The following is a 16963-nucleotide window of genomic DNA, read 5'->3' as shown; positions in this document are numbered from 1 at the left end:
ACTGAACCCTGTGGGAGTCTCACTGATTAACACTGAACCCTATGGGAGTCTCAATGATTAACACTGAACCCTGTGGGAGTCTCAATGATTAACACTGAACCCTGTGGGAGTCTCAGTGATTAACACTGAACCCTATGGGAGTCTCACTGAATAACACTGATCCCTGTGGGAGTCTCACTGATTAACACTGAACCCTATGGGAGTCTCACTGATTAACACTGAACCCTGTGGGAGTCTCACTGATTAACACTGAACCCTGTGGGAGTCTCACTGATTAACACTGAACCCTATGGGAGTCTCACTGATTAACACTGAACCCTGTCGGAGTCTCACTGATTAACACTGAACCCTTTGGGAGTCTCGCTGATTAACACTGAACCCTATGGGAGTCTCACTGATTAACACTGAACCCTGTGGGAGTCTCACTGATTAACACTGAACCCTGTGGGAGTCTCACTGATTAACACTGAACCCTATGGGAGTCTCAATGATTAACACTGAACCCTGTTGGAGTCTCACTGATTAACACTGTACCCTGTGGGATTCTCAGTGATTAACACTGAACCCTATGGGAGTCTCACTGATTAACACTGAACCCTGTGGGAGCCTCACTGATTAACACTGAACCCTATGGGAGTCTCACTGATTAACACTGAACCCTCTGGGAGTCTCAGTGATTAACACTGAACCCTGTGGGAGTCTCACTGATTAACACTGAACCCTATGGGAGTCTCACTGATTAACACTGAACCCTGTGGGAGTCTCACTGATTAACACTGAACCCTGTGGGAGTCTCACTGATTAACACTGAACCCTATGGGAGTCTCACTGATTAACACTGAACCCTGTCGGAGTCTCACTGATTAACACTGAACCCTTTGGGAGTCTCGCTGATTAACACTGAACCCTATGGGAGTCTCACTGATTAACACTGAACCCTGTGGGAGTCTCACTGATTAACACTGAACCCTGTGGGAGTCTCACTGATTAACACTGAACCCTATGGGAGTCTCAATGATTAACACTGAACCCTGTTGGAGTCTCACTGATTAACACTGTACCCTGTGGGATTCTCAGTGATTAACACTGAACCCTATGGGAGTCTCACTGATTAACACTGAACCCTGTGGGAGCCTCACTGATTAACACTGAACCCTATGGGAGTCTCACTGATTAACACTGAACCCTCTGGGAGTGTCAGTGATTAACACTGAACCCTGTGGGAGTCTCACTGATTAACACTGAACCCTATGGGAGTCTCACTGATTAACACTGAACCCTGTGGGAGTCTCACTGATTAACACTGAACCCTATGGGAGTCTCAATGATTACCACTGAACCCTGTGGGAGTCTCGCTGAATAACACTGAACCCTGTGGGAGTCTCAGTGATTAACACTGAACCCTATGGTAGTCTCACTGATTAACACTGAACCCTGTGGGAGTCTCACTGATTAACACTGATCCCTATGGGAGTCTCACTGATTAACACTGAACCCTGTGGGAGTTTCACTGATTAACACTGAACCATATGTGAGTCTCACTGATTAACACTGAACCCTGTGGGAGTCTCACTGATTAACACTGAACCCTGTGGGAGTCTCACTGATTAACACTGAACCCTATGGGAGTCTCACTGATTAACACTGAACCCTATGGGAGTCTCAATGATTAACACTGAACCCTGTGGGAGTCTCAATGATTAACACTGAACCCTGTGGGAGTCTCAGTGATTAACACTGAACCCTATGGGAGTCTCACTGAATAACACTGATCCCTGTGGGAGTCTCACTGATTAACACTGAACCCTATGGGAGTCTCACTGATTAACACTGAACCCTGTGGGAGTCTCACTGATTAACACTGAACCCTGTGGGAGTCTCACTGATTAACACTGAACCCTATGGGAGTCTCACTGATTAACACTGAACCCTGTCGGAGTCTCACTGATTAACACTGAACCCTTTGGGAGTCTCGCTGATTAACACTGAACCCTATGGGAGTCTCACTGATTAACACTGAACCCTGTGGGAGTCTCACTGATTAACACTGAACCCTGTGGGAGTCTCACTGATTAACACTGAACCCTATGGGAGTCTCAATGATTAACACTGAACCCTGTTGGAGTCTCACTGATTAACACTGTACCCTGTGGGATTCTCAGTGATTAACACTGAACTATATGTGAGTCTCACTGATTAACACTGAACCCTGTGGGAGCCTCACTGATTAACACTGAACCCTATGGGAGTCTCACTGATTAACACTGAACCCTCTGGGAGTCTCAGTGATTAACACTGAACCCTGTGGGAGTCTCACTGATTAACACTGAACCCTATGGGAGTCTCACTGATTAACACTGAACCCTGTGGGAGTCTCACTGATTAACACTGAACCCTGTGGGAGTCTCACTGATTAACACTGAACCCTATGGGAGTCTCACTGATTAACACTGAACCCTGTCGGAGTCTCACTGATTAACACTGAACCCTTTGGGAGTCTCGCTGATTAACACTGAACCCTATGGGAGTCTCACTGATTAACACTGAACCCTGTGGGAGTCTCACTGATTAACACTGAACCCTGTGGGAGTCTCACTGATTAACACTGAACCCTATGGGAGTCTCAATGATTAACACTGAACCCTGTTGGAGTCTCACTGATTAACACTGTACCCTGTGGGATTCTCAGTGATTAACACTGAACCCTATGGGAGTCTCACTGATTAACACTGAACCCTGTGGGAGCCTCACTGATTAACACTGAACCCTATGGGAGTCTCACTGATTAACACTGAACCCTCTGGGAGTCTCAGTGATTAACACTGAACCCTGTGGGAGTCTCACTGATTAACACTGAACCCTATGGGAGTCTCACTGATTAACACTGAACCCTGTGGGAGTCTCACTGATTAACACTGAACCCTGTGGGAGTCTCACTGATTAACACTGAACCCTATGGGAGTCTCAATGATTACCACTGAACCCTGTGGGAGTCTCGCTGAATAACACTGAACCCTGTGGGAGTCTCAGTGATTAACACTGAACCCTATGGTAGTCTCACTGATTAACACTGAACCCTGTGGGAGTCTCACTGATTAACACTGATCCCTATGGGAGTCTCACTGATTAACACTGAACCCTGTGGGAGTTTCACTGATTAACACTGAACCATATGTGAGTCTCACTGATTAACACTGAACCCTGTGGGAGTCTCACTGATTAACACTGAACCCTGTGGGAGTCTCACTGATTAACACTGAACCCTATGGGAGTCTCAATGATTAACACTGAACCCTGTGGGAGTCTCAATGATTAACACTGAACCCTGTGGGAGTCTCAGTGATTAACACTGAACCCTATGGGAGTCTCACTGATTAACACTGATCCCTGTGGGAGTCTCACTGATTAACACTGAACCCTATGGGAGTCTCACTGATTAACACTGAACCCTGTGGGAGTCTCACTGATTAACACTGAACCCTGTGGGAGTCTCACTGATTAACACTGAACCCTATGGGAGTCTCACTGATTAACACTGAACCCTGTCGGAGTCTCACTGATTAACACTGAACCCTTTGGGAGTCTCGCTGATTAACACTGAACCCTATGGGAGTCTCACTGATTAACACTGAACCCTGTGGGAGTCTCACTGATTAACACTGAACCCTGTGGGAGTCTCACTGATTAACACTGAACCCTATGGGAGTCTCAATGATTAACACTGAACCCTGTTGGAGTCTCACTGATTAACACTGTACCCTGTGGGATTCTCAGTGATTAACACTGAACCCTATGGGAGTCTCACTGATTAACACTGAACCCTGTGGGAGCCTCACTGATTAACACTGAACCCTGTGGGAGTCTCACTGATTAACACTGAACCCTGTGGGAGTCTCACTGATTAACACTGAACCCTATGGGAGTCTCAATGATTAACACTGAACCCTGTTGGAGTCTCACTGATTAACACTGTACCCTGTGGGATTCTCAGTGATTAACACTGAACCCTATGGGAGTCTCACTGATTAACACTGAACCCTGTGGGAGCCTCACTGATTAACACTGAACCCTATGGGAGTCTCACTGATTAACACTGAACCCTGTGGGAGTCTCACTGATTAACACTGAACCCTGTGGGAGTCTCACTGATTAACACTGAACCCTGTGGGAGTCTTACTGATTAACACTGAACCCTGTGGGAGTCTCACTGATTAACACTGAACCCTGTGGGAGTCTCACTGATTAACACTGAACCCTGTCGGAGTCTCACTGATTAACACTGAACCCTGTGGGAGTCTCACTGATTAACACTGAACCCTATGGGAGTCTCACTGATTAACACTGAACCCTGTCGGAGTCTCACTGATTAACACTGAACCCTTTGGGAGTCCCGCTGATTAACACTGAACCCTATGGGAGTCTCACTGATTAACACTGAACCCTGTGGGAGTCTCACTAATTAAGACTGAACCCTATGGGAGTCTCACTGATTAACACTGAACCCTGTGTGAGTCTCAGTGATTAACACTGAACCCTGTGGGAGTTTCACTGATTAACACTGAACCATATGGGAGTCTCACTGATTAACACTGAACCCTGTGGTAGTCTCACTGATTAACACTGAACCCTGTGGGAGTCTCACTGATTAACACTGAACCCTATGGGAGTCTCACTGATTAACACTGAACCCTGTGGGAGTCTCACTGATTAACACTGAACCCTGTGGGAGTCTCACTGATTAACACTGAACCCTATGGGAGTCTCACTGATTAACACTGAACCCTGTCGGAGTCTCACTGATTAACACTGAACCCTTTGGGAGTCTCGCTGATTAACACTGAACCCTATGGGAGTCTCACTGATTAACACTGAACCCTGTGGGAGTCTCACTAATTAAGACTGAACCCTATGGGAGTCTCACTGATTAACACTGAACCCTGTGTGAGTCTCAGTGATTAACACTGAACCCTGTGGGAGTTTCACTGATTAACACTGAACCATATGGGAGTCTCACTGATTAACACTGAACCCTGTGGGAGTCTCACTGATTAACACTGAACCCTGTGGGAGTCTCACTGATTAACACTGAACCCTGTGGGAGTCTCACTGATTAACATTGAACCCTGAGGGAGTCTCACTGATTAACACTGAACCCTATGGGAGTCTCACTGATTAATACTGAACCCTGTGGGAGTCTCACTGATTAACACTGAACCCTGTTGGAGTCTCACTGATTAACACTGAACCCTTTGGGAGCCTCGCTGATTAACACTGAACCCTATGGGAGTCTCACTGATTAACATTGAACCCTGTGGGAGTCTCACTGATTAACACTGAACCCTATTGGAGTCTCACTGATTAACACTGAACCCTTTGGGAGTCTCACTGATTAACACTGAACCCTGTGGGAGTCTCACTGATTAACACTGAACCCTGTGGGAGTCTCACTGATTAACACTGAACCATTTGGGAGTCTCAATGATTAACACTGAACCCTATGGGAGTCTCACTGATTAACACTGAACCCTGTGGGAGTCTCACTGATTAACACCGAACCCTGTGGGAGTCTCACTGATTAACACCGAACCCTGTGGGAGTCTCACTGATTAACACTGAACCCTGTGGGAGTCTCACTGATTAACACTGAACCCTATGGGAATCTCACTGATTAACACTGAACCTTGTCGGAGTCTCACTGATTAACACTGAACCCTGTGGAAGTCTCAGTGATTAACACTGAACCCTATGTGAGTCTCAGTGATTAACACTGAACCCTGTGGGAGTTTCACTGATTAACACTGAACCATATGGGAGTCTCACTGATTAACACTGAACCCTGTGGGAGTCTCACTGATTAACACTGAACCCTGTGGGAGTCTCACTGATTAACACTGAACCCTATGGGAGTCTCAATGATTAACACTGAACCCTGTGGGAGTCTCACTGATTAACACTGAACCCTGTGGGAGTCTCAGTGATTAACACTGAACCCTATGGTAGTCTCACTGATTAACACTGAACCCTGTGGGAGTCTCACTGATTAACACTGATCCCTATGGGAGTCTCACTGATTAACACTGAACCCTGTGGGAGTTTCACTGATTAACACTGAACCATATGGGAGTCTCACTGATTAACACTGAACCCTGTGGGAGTCTCACTGATTAACACTGAACCCTGTGGGAGTCTCACTGATTAACACTGAACCCTATGGGAGTCTCAATGATTAACACTGAACCCTGTGGGAGTCTCAATGATTAACACTGAACCCTGTGGGAGTCTCAGTGATTAACACTGAACCCTATGGGAGTCTCACTGATTAACACTGAACCATTTGGGAGTCTCACTGATTAACACTGAACCCTATGGGAGTCTCACTGATTAACACTGAACCCTGTGGGAGTCTCACTGATTAACACTGAACCCTGTGGGAGTCTCACTGATTAACACTGAACCCTGTGGGAGTCTCACTGATTAACACTGAACCCTATGGGAATCTCACTGATTAACACTGAACCCTGTCGGAGTCTCACTGATTAACACTGAACCCTGTGGAAGTCTCAGTGATTAACACTGAACCCTATGTGAGTCTCAGTGATTAACACTGAACCCTGTGGGAGTTTCACTGATTAACACTGAACCATATGGGAGTCTCACTGATTAACACTGAACCCTGTGGGAGTCTCACTGATTAACACTGAACCCTGTGGGAGTCTCACTGATTAACACTGAACCCTATGGGAGTCTCAATGATTACCACTGAACCCTGTGGGAGTCTCGCTGAATAACACTGAACCCTGTGGGAGTCTCAGTGATTAACACTGAACCCTATGGTAGTCTCACTGATTAACACTGATCCCTGTGGGAGTGTCACTGATTAACACTGATCCCTATGGGAGTCTCACTGATTAACACTGAACCCTGTGGGAGTTTCACTGATTAACACTGAACCATATGTGAGTCTCACTGATTAACACTGAACCCTGTGGGATTCTCACTGATTAACACTGAACCCTGTGGGAGTCTCACTGATTAACACTGAACCCTATGGGAGTCTCAATGATTAACACTGAACCCTGTGGGAGTTTCAATGATTAACACTGAACCCTGTGGGAGTCTCAGTGATTAACACTGAACCCTATGGGAGTCTCACTGATTAACACTGATCCCTGTGGGAGTCTCACTGATTAACACTGAACCCTATGGGAGTCTCACTGATTAACACTGAACCCTGTGGGAGTCTCACTGATTAACACTGAACCCTGTGGGAGTCTCACTGATTAACACTGAACCCTATGGGAGTCTCACTGATTAACACTGAACCCTGTCGGAGTCTCACTGATTAACACTGAACCCTTTGGGAGTCTCGCTGATTAACACTGAACCCTATGGGAGTCTCACTGATTAACACTGAACCCTGTGGGAGTCTCACTAATTAAGACTGAACCCTATGGGAGTCTCACTGATTAACACTGAACCCTGTGTGAGTCTCAGTGATTAACACTGAACCCTGTGGGAGTTTCACTGATTAACACTGAACCATATGGGAGTCTCACTGATTAACACTGAACCCTGTGGGAGTCTCACTGATTAACACTGAACCCTGTGGGAGTCTCACTGATTAACACTGAACCCTATGGGAGTCTCAATGATTAACACTGAACCCTGTTGGAGTCTCACTGATTAACACTGTACCCTGTGGGATTCTCAGTGATTAACACTGAACCCTATGGGAGTCTCACTGATTAACACTGAACCCTGTGGGAGCCTCACTGATTAACACTGAACCCTATGGGAGTCTCACTGATTAACACTGAACCCTCTGGGAGTCTCAGTGATTAACACTGAACCCTGTGGGAGTCTCACTGATTAACACTGAACCCTATGGGAGTCTCACTGATTAACACAGAACCCTGTGGGAGTCTCACTGATTAACACACAACCCTGTGGGAGTCTCACTGATTAACACTGATCCCTGTGGGAGTCTCACTGATTAACACTGAACCCTGTGGGAATCTCACTGATTAACACTGAACCCTGTGGGAGTCTCACTGATTAACACTGAACCCTGTGGGAGTCTCACTGATTAACACTGAACCCTGTGGGAGTCTCACTGATTAACACTGAACCCTGTGGGAGTCTCACTGATTAACACTGAACCCTGTGGGAGTCTCACTGATTAACACTGAACCCTGTCGGAGTCTCACTGATTAACACTGAACCCTGTGGGAGTCTCACTGATTAACACTGAACCCTATGGGAGTCTCACTGATTAACACTGAACCCTTTGGGAGTCTCGCTGATTAACACTGAACCCTGTGGGAGTCTCACTGATTAACACTGAACCCTGTGGGAGTCTCACTGATTAACACTGAACCCTATGGGAGTCTCAATGATTAACACTGAACCCTGTTGGAGTCTCACTGATTAACACTGTACCCTGTGGGATTCTCAGTGATTAACACTGAACCCTATGGGAGTCTCACTGATTAACAATGAACCCTGTGGGAGCCTCACTGATTAACACTGAACCCTATGGGAGTCTCACTGATTAACACTGAACCCTCTGGGAGTCTCAGTGATTAACACTGAACCCTGTGGGAGTCTCACTGATTAACACTGAACCCTATGGGAGCCTCACTGATTAACACTGAACCCTATGGGAGTCTCACTGATTAAAACTGAACCCTCTGGGAGTCTCAGTGATTAACACTGAACCCTGTGGGAGTCTCACTGATTAACACTGAACCCTATGGGAGTCTCACTGATTAACACAGAACCCTGTGGGAGTCTCACTGATTAACACAGAACCCTGTGGGAGTCTCACTGAATAACACTGATCCCTGTGGGAGTCTCACTGATTAACACTGAACCCTGTGGGAATCTCACTGATTAACACTGAACCCTGTGGGAGTCTCACTGATTAACACTGAACCCTGTGGGAGTCTCACTGATTAACACTGAACCCTGTGGGAGTCTCACTGATTAACACTGAACCCTGTGGGAGTCTCACTGATTAACACTGAACCCTATGGGAGTCTCAATGATTAACACTGAACCCTGTTGGAGTCTCACTGATTAACACTGTACCCTGTGGGATTCTCAGTGATTAACACTGAACCCTATGGGAGTCTCACTGATTAACACTGAACCCTGTGGGAGCCTCACTGATTAACACTGAACCCTATGGGAGTCTCACTGATTAACACTGAACCCTCTGGGAGTCTCAGTGATTAACACTGAACCCTGTGGGAGTCTCACTGATTAACACTGAACCCTATGGGAGTCTCACTGATTAACACAGAACCCTGTGGGAGTCTCACTGATTAACACAGAACCCTGTGGGAGTCTCACTGATTAACACTGATCCCTGTGGGAGTCTCACTGATTAACACTGAACCCTGTGGGAATCTCACTGATTAACACTGAACCCTGTGGGAGTCTCACTGATTATCACTGATTAACACTGAACCCTGTGGGAGTCTCACTGATTAACACTGAACCCTGTGGGAGTCTTACTGATTAACACTGAACCCTGTGGGAGTCTCACTGATTAACACTGAACCCTATGGGAGTCTCACTTATTAACACTGAACCCTGTCGGAGTCTCACTGATTAACACTGAACCCTTTGGGAGTCCCGCTGATTAACACTGAACCCTATGGGAGTCTCACTGATTAACACTGAACCCTGTGGGAGTCTCACTGATTAACACTGAACCCTTTGGGAGTCCCGCTGATTAACACTGAACCCTATGGGAGTCTCACTGATTAACACTGAACCCTGTGGGAGTCTCACTAATTAAGACTGAACCCTATGGGAGTCTCACTGATTAACACTGAACCCTGTGTGAGTCTCAGTGATTAACACTGAACCCTGTGGGAGTTTCACTGATTAACACTGAACCATATGGGAGTCTCACTGATTAACACTGAACCCTGTGGTAGTCTCACTGATTAACACTGAACCCTGTGGGAGTCTCACTGATTAACACTGAACCCTATGGGAGTCTCACTGATTAACACTGAACCCTGTGGGAGTCTCACTGATTAACACTGAACCCTGTGGGAGTCTCACTGATTAACACTGAACCCTATGGGAGTCTCACTGATTAACACTGAACCCTGTCGGAGTCTCACTGATTAACACTGAACCCTTTGGGAGTCTCGCTGATTAACACTGAACCCTATGGGAGTCTCACTGATTAACACTGAACCCTGTGGGAGTCTCACTAATTAAGACTGAACCCTATGGGAGTCTCACTGATTAACACTGAACCCTGTGTGAGTCTCAGTGATTAACACTGAACCCTGTGGGAGTTTCACTGATTAACACTGAACCATATGGGAGTCTCACTGATTAACACTGAACCCTGTGGGAGTCTCACTGATTAACACTGAACCCTGTGGGAGTCTCACTGATTAACACTGAACCCTGTGGGAGTCTCACTGATTAACATTGAACCCTGAGGGAGTCTCACTGATTAACACTGAACCCTATGGGAGTCTCACTGATTAATACTGAACCCTGTGGGAGTCTCACTGATTAACACTGAACCCTGTTGGAGTCTCACTGATTAACACTGAACCCTTTGGGAGCCTCGCTGATTAACACTGAACCCTATGGGAGTCTCACTGATTAACATTGAACCCTGTGGGAGTCTCACTGATTAACACTGAACCCTATTGGAGTCTCACTGATTAACACTGAACCCTTTGGGAGTCTCACTGATTAACACTGAACCCTGTGGGAGTCTCACTGATTAACACTGAACCCTGTGGGAGTCTCACTGATTAACACTGAACCATTTGGGAGTCTCACTGATTAACACTGAACCCTATGGGAGTCTCACTGATTAACACTGAACCCTGTGGGAGTCTCACTGATTAACACTGAACCCTATGGGAGTCTCACTGATTAACACTGAACCCTGTGGGAGTCTCACTGATTAACACCGAACCCTGTGGGAGTCTCACTGATTAACACCGAACCCTGTGGGAGTCTCACTGATTAACACTGAACCCTGTGGGAGTCTCACTGATTAACACTGAACCCTATGGGAATCTCACTGATTAACACTGAACCCTGTCGGAGTCTCACTGATTAACACTGAACCCTGTGGAAGTCTCAGTGATTAACACTGAACCCTATGTGAGTCTCAGTGATTAACACTGAACCCTGTGGGAGTTTCACTGATTAACACTGAACCATATGGGAGTCTCACTGATTAACACTGAACCCTGTGGGAGTCTCACTGATTAACACTGAACCCTGTGGGAGCCTCACTGATTAACACTGAACCCTATGGGAGTCTCACTGATTAACACTGAACCCTCTGGGAGTCTCAGTGATTAACACTGAACCCTGTGGGAGTCTCACTGATTAACACTGAACCCTATGGGAGCCTCACTGATTAACACTGAACCCTATGGGAGTCTCACTGATTAAAACTGAACCCTCTGGGAGTCTCAGTGATTAACACTGAACCCTGTGGGAGTCTCACTGATTAACACTGAACCCTATGGGAGTCTCACTGATTAACACAGAACCCTGTGGGAGTCTCACTGATTAACACAGAACCCTGTGGGAGTCTCACTGAATAACACTGATCCCTGTGGGAGTCTCACTGATTAACACTGAACCCTGTGGGAATCTCACTGATTAACACTGAACCCTGTGGGAGTCTCACTGATTAACACTGAACCCTGTGGGAGTCTCACTGATTAACACTGAACCCTGTGGGAGTCTCACTGATTAACACTGAACCCTGTGGGAGTCTCACTGATTAACACTGAACCCTATGGGAGTCTCAATGATTAACACTGAACCCTGTTGGAGTCTCACTGATTAACACTGTACCCTGTGGGATTCTCAGTGATTAACACTGAACCCTATGGGAGTCTCACTGATTAACACTGAACCCTGTGGGAGCCTCACTGATTAACACTGAACCCTATGGGAGTCTCACTGATTAACACTGAACCCTCTGGGAGTCTCAGTGATTAACACTGAACCCTGTGGGAGTCTCACTGATTAACACTGAACCCTATGGGAGTCTCACTGATTAACACAGAACCCTGTGGGAGTCTCACTGATTAACACAGAACCCTGTGGGAGTCTCACTGATTAACACTGATCCCTGTGGGAGTCTCACTGATTAACACTGAACCCTGTGGGAATCTCACTGATTAACACTGAACCCTGTGGGAGTCTCACTGATTATCACTGATTAACACTGAACCCTGTGGGAGTCTCACTGATTAACACTGAACCCTGTGGGAGTCTTACTGATTAACACTGAACCCTGTGGGAGTCTCACTGATTAACACTGAACCCTATGGGAGTCTCACTTATTAACACTGAACCCTGTCGGAGTCTCACTGATTAACACTGAACCCTTTGGGAGTCCCGCTGATTAACACTGAACCCTATGGGAGTCTCACTGATTAACACTGAACCCTGTGGGAGTCTCACTGATTAACACTGAACCCTTTGGGAGTCCCGCTGATTAACACTGAACCCTATGGGAGTCTCACTGATTAACACTGAACCCTGTGGGAGTCTCACTAATTAAGACTGAACCCTATGGGAGTCTCACTGATTAACACTGAACCCTGTGTGAGTCTCAGTGATTAACACTGAACCCTGTGGGAGTTTCACTGATTAACACTGAACCATATGGGAGTCTCACTGATTAACACTGAACCCTGTGGTAGTCTCACTGATTAACACTGAACCCTGTGGGAGTCTCACTGATTAACACTGAACCCTATGGGAGTCTCACTGATTAACACTGAACCCTGTGGGAGTCTCACTGATTAACACTGAACCCTGTGGGAGTCTCACTGATTAACACTGAACCCTATGGGAGTCTCACTGATTAACACTGAACCCTGTCGGAGTCTCACTGATTAACACTGAACCCTTTGGGAGTCTCGCTGATTAACACTGAACCCTATGGGAGTCTCACTGATTAACACTGAACCCTGTGGGAGTCTCACTAATTAAGACTGAACCCTATGGGAGTCTCACTGATTAACACTGAACCCTGTGTGAGTCTCAGTGATTAACACTGAACCCTGTGGGAGTTTCACTGATTAACACTGAACCATATGGGAGTCTCACTGATTAACACTGAACCCTGTGGGAGTCTCACTGATTAACACTGAACCCTGTGGGAGTCTCACTGATTAACACTGAACCCTGTGGGAGTCTCACTGATTAACATTGAACCCTGAGGGAGTCTCACTGATTAACACTGAACCCTATGGGAGTCTCACTGATTAATACTGAACCCTGTGGGAGTCTCACTGATTAACACTGAACCCTGTTGGAGTCTCACTGATTAACACTGAACCCTTTGGGAGCCTCGCTGATTAACACTGAACCCTATGGGAGTCTCACTGATTAACATTGAACCCTGTGGGAGTCTCACTGATTAACACTGAACCCTATTGGAGTCTCACTGATTAACACTGAACCCTTTGGGAGTCTCACTGATTAACACTGAACCCTGTGGGAGTCTCACTGATTAACACTGAACCCTGTGGGAGTCTCACTGATTAACACTGAACCATTTGGGAGTCTCACTGATTAACACTGAACCCTATGGGAGTCTCACTGATTAACACTGAACCCTGTGGGAGTCTCACTGATTAACACTGAACCCTATGGGAGTCTCACTGATTAACACTGAACCCTGTGGGAGTCTCACTGATTAACACCGAACCCTGTGGGAGTCTCACTGATTAACACCGAACCCTGTGGGAGTCTCACTGATTAACACTGAACCCTGTGGGAGTCTCACTGATTAACACTGAACCCTATGGGAATCTCACTGATTAACACTGAACCCTGTCGGAGTCTCACTGATTAACACTGAACCCTGTGGAAGTCTCAGTGATTAACACTGAACCCTATGTGAGTCTCAGTGATTAACACTGAACCCTGTGGGAGTTTCACTGATTAACACTGAACCATATGGGAGTCTCACTGATTAACACTGAACCCTGTGGGAGTCTCACTGATTAACACTGAACCCTGTGGGAGTCTCACTGATTAACACTGAACCCTATGGGAGTCTCAATGATTAACACTGAACCCTGTGGGAGTCTCACTGATTAACACTGAACCCTGTGGGAGTCTCAGTGATTAACACTGAACCCTATGGTAGTCTCACTGATTAACACTGAACCCTGTGGGAGTCTCACTGATTAACACTGATCCCTATGGGAGTCTCACTGATTAACACTGAACCCTGTGGGAGTTTCACTGATTAACACTGAACCATATGGGAGTCTCACTGATTAACACTGAACCCTGTGGGAGTCTCACTGATTAACACTGAACCCTGTGGGAGTCTCACTGATTAACACTGAACCCTATGGGAGTCTCAATGATTAACACTAAACCCTGTGGGAGTCTCAATGATTAACACTGAACCCTGTGGGAGTCTCAGTGATTAACACTGAACCCTATGGGAGTCTCACTGATTAACACTGAACCATTTGGGAGTCTCACTGATTAACACTGAACCCTATGGGAGTCTCACTGATTAACACTGAACCCTGTGGGAGTCTCACTGATTAACACTGAACCCTGTGGGAGTCTCACTGATTAACACTGAACCCTGTGGGAGTCTCACTGATTAACACTGAACCCTATGGGAATCTCACTGATTAACACTGAACCCTGTCGGAGTCTCACTGATTAACACTGAACCCTGTGGAAGTCTCAGTGATTAACACTGAACCCTATGTGAGTCTCAGTGATTAACACTGAACCCTGTGGGAGTTTCACTGATTAACACTGAACCATATGGGAGTCTCACTGATTAACACTGAACCCTGTGGGAGTCTCACTGATTAACACTGAACCCTGTGGGAGTCTCACTGATTAACACTGAACCCTATGGGAGTCTCAATGATTACCACTGAACCCTGTGGGAGTCTCGCTGAATAACACTGAACCCTGTGGGAGTCTCAGTGATTAACACTGAACCCTATGGTAGTCTCACTGATTAACACTGAACCCTGTGGGAGTGTCACTGATTAACACTGATCCCTATGGGAGTCTCACTGATTAACACTGAACCCTGTGGGAGTTTCACTGATTAACACTGAACCATATGTGAGTCTCACTGATTAACACTGAACCCTGTGGGAGTCTCACTGATTAACACTGAACCCTGTGGGAGTCTCACTGATTAACACTGAACCCTATGGGAGTCTCAATGATTAACACTGAACCCTGTGGGAGTCTCAATGATTAACACTGAACCCTGTGGGAGTCTCAGTGATTAACACTGAACCCTATGGGAGTCTCACTGATTAACACTGATCCCTGTGGGAGTCTCACTGATTAACACTGAACCCTATGGGAGTCTCACTGATTAACACTGAACCCTGTGGGAGTCTCACTGATTAACACTGAACCCTGTGGGAGTCTCACTGATTAACACTGAACCCTATGGGAGTCTCACTGATTAACACTGAACCCTGTCGGAGTCTCACTGATTAACACTGAACCCTTTGAGAGTCTCGCTGATTAACACTGAACCCTATGGGAGTCTCACTGATTAACACTGAACCCTGTGGGAGTCTCACTAATTAAGACTGAACCCTATGGGAGTCTCACTGATTAACACTGAACCCTGTGTGAGTCTCAGTGATTAACACTGAACCCTGTGGGAGTTTCACTGATTAACACTGAACCATATGGGAGTCTCACTGATTAACACTGAACCCTGTGGGAGTCTCACTGATTAACACTGAACCCTGTGGGAGTCTCACTGATTAACACTGAACCCTATGGGAGTCTCAATGATTAACACTGAACCCTGTTGGAGTCTCACTGATTAACACTGTACCCTGTGGGATTCTCAGTGATTAACACTGAACCCTATGGGAGTCTCACTGATTAACACTGAACCCTGTGGGAGCCTCACTGATTAACACTGAACCCTATGGGAGTCTCACTGATTAACACTGAACCCTCTGGGAGTCTCAGTGATTAACACTGAACCCTGTGGGAGTCTCACTGATTAACACTGAACCCTATGGGAGTCTCACTGATTAACACAGAACCCTGTGGGAGTCTCACTGATTAACACTGATCCCTGTGGGAGTCTCACTGATTAACACTGAACCCTGTGGGAATCTCACTGATTAACACTGAACCCTGTGGGAGTCTCACTGATTAACACTGAACCCTGTGGGAGTCTCACTGATTAACACTGAACCCTGTGGGAGTCTCACTGATTAACACTGAACCCTGTGGGAGTCTCACTGATTAACACTGAACCCTGTGGGAGTCTCACTGATTAACACTGAACCCTGTCGGAGTCTCACTGATTAACACTGAACCCTGTGGGAGTCTCACTGATTAACACTGAACCCTATGGGAGTCTCACTGATTAACACTGAACCCTGTCGGAGTCTCACTGATTAACACTGAACCCTGTGGGAGTCTCACTGATTAACACTGAACCCTATGGGAGTCTCAATGATTAACACTGAACCCTGTTGGAGTCTCACTGATTAACACTGTACCCTGTGGGATTCTCAGTGATTAACACTGAACCCTATGGGAGTCTCACTGATTAACAATGAACCCTGTGGGAGCCTCACTGATTAACACTGAACCCTATGGGAGTCTCACTGATTAACACTGAACCCTCTGGGAGTCTCAGTGATTAACACTGAACCCTGTGGGAGTCTCACTGATTAACACTGAACCCTATGGGAGCCTCACTGATTAACACTGAACCCTATGGGAGTCTCACTGATTAAAACTGAACCCTCTGGGAGTCTCAGTGATTAACACTGAACCCTGTGGGAGTCTCACTGATTAACACTGAACCCTATGGGAGTCTCACTGATTAACACAGAACCCTGTGGGAGTCTCACTGATTAACACAGAACCCTGTGGGAGTCTCACTGAATAACACTGATCCCTGTGGGAG

This window comes from Petromyzon marinus, unplaced genomic scaffold (assembly GCF_048934315.1).
Source record: "Petromyzon marinus isolate PM22_M1 ecotype Great Lakes invasive population unplaced genomic scaffold, UKy_Petmar_22M1.pri1.0 PM_Scaffold_6, whole genome shotgun sequence".
NCBI classification, from domain to species: Eukaryota; Metazoa; Chordata; class Hyperoartia; order Petromyzontiformes; family Petromyzontidae; genus Petromyzon; species Petromyzon marinus.
This window is presented reverse-complemented; position numbering follows the sequence as displayed.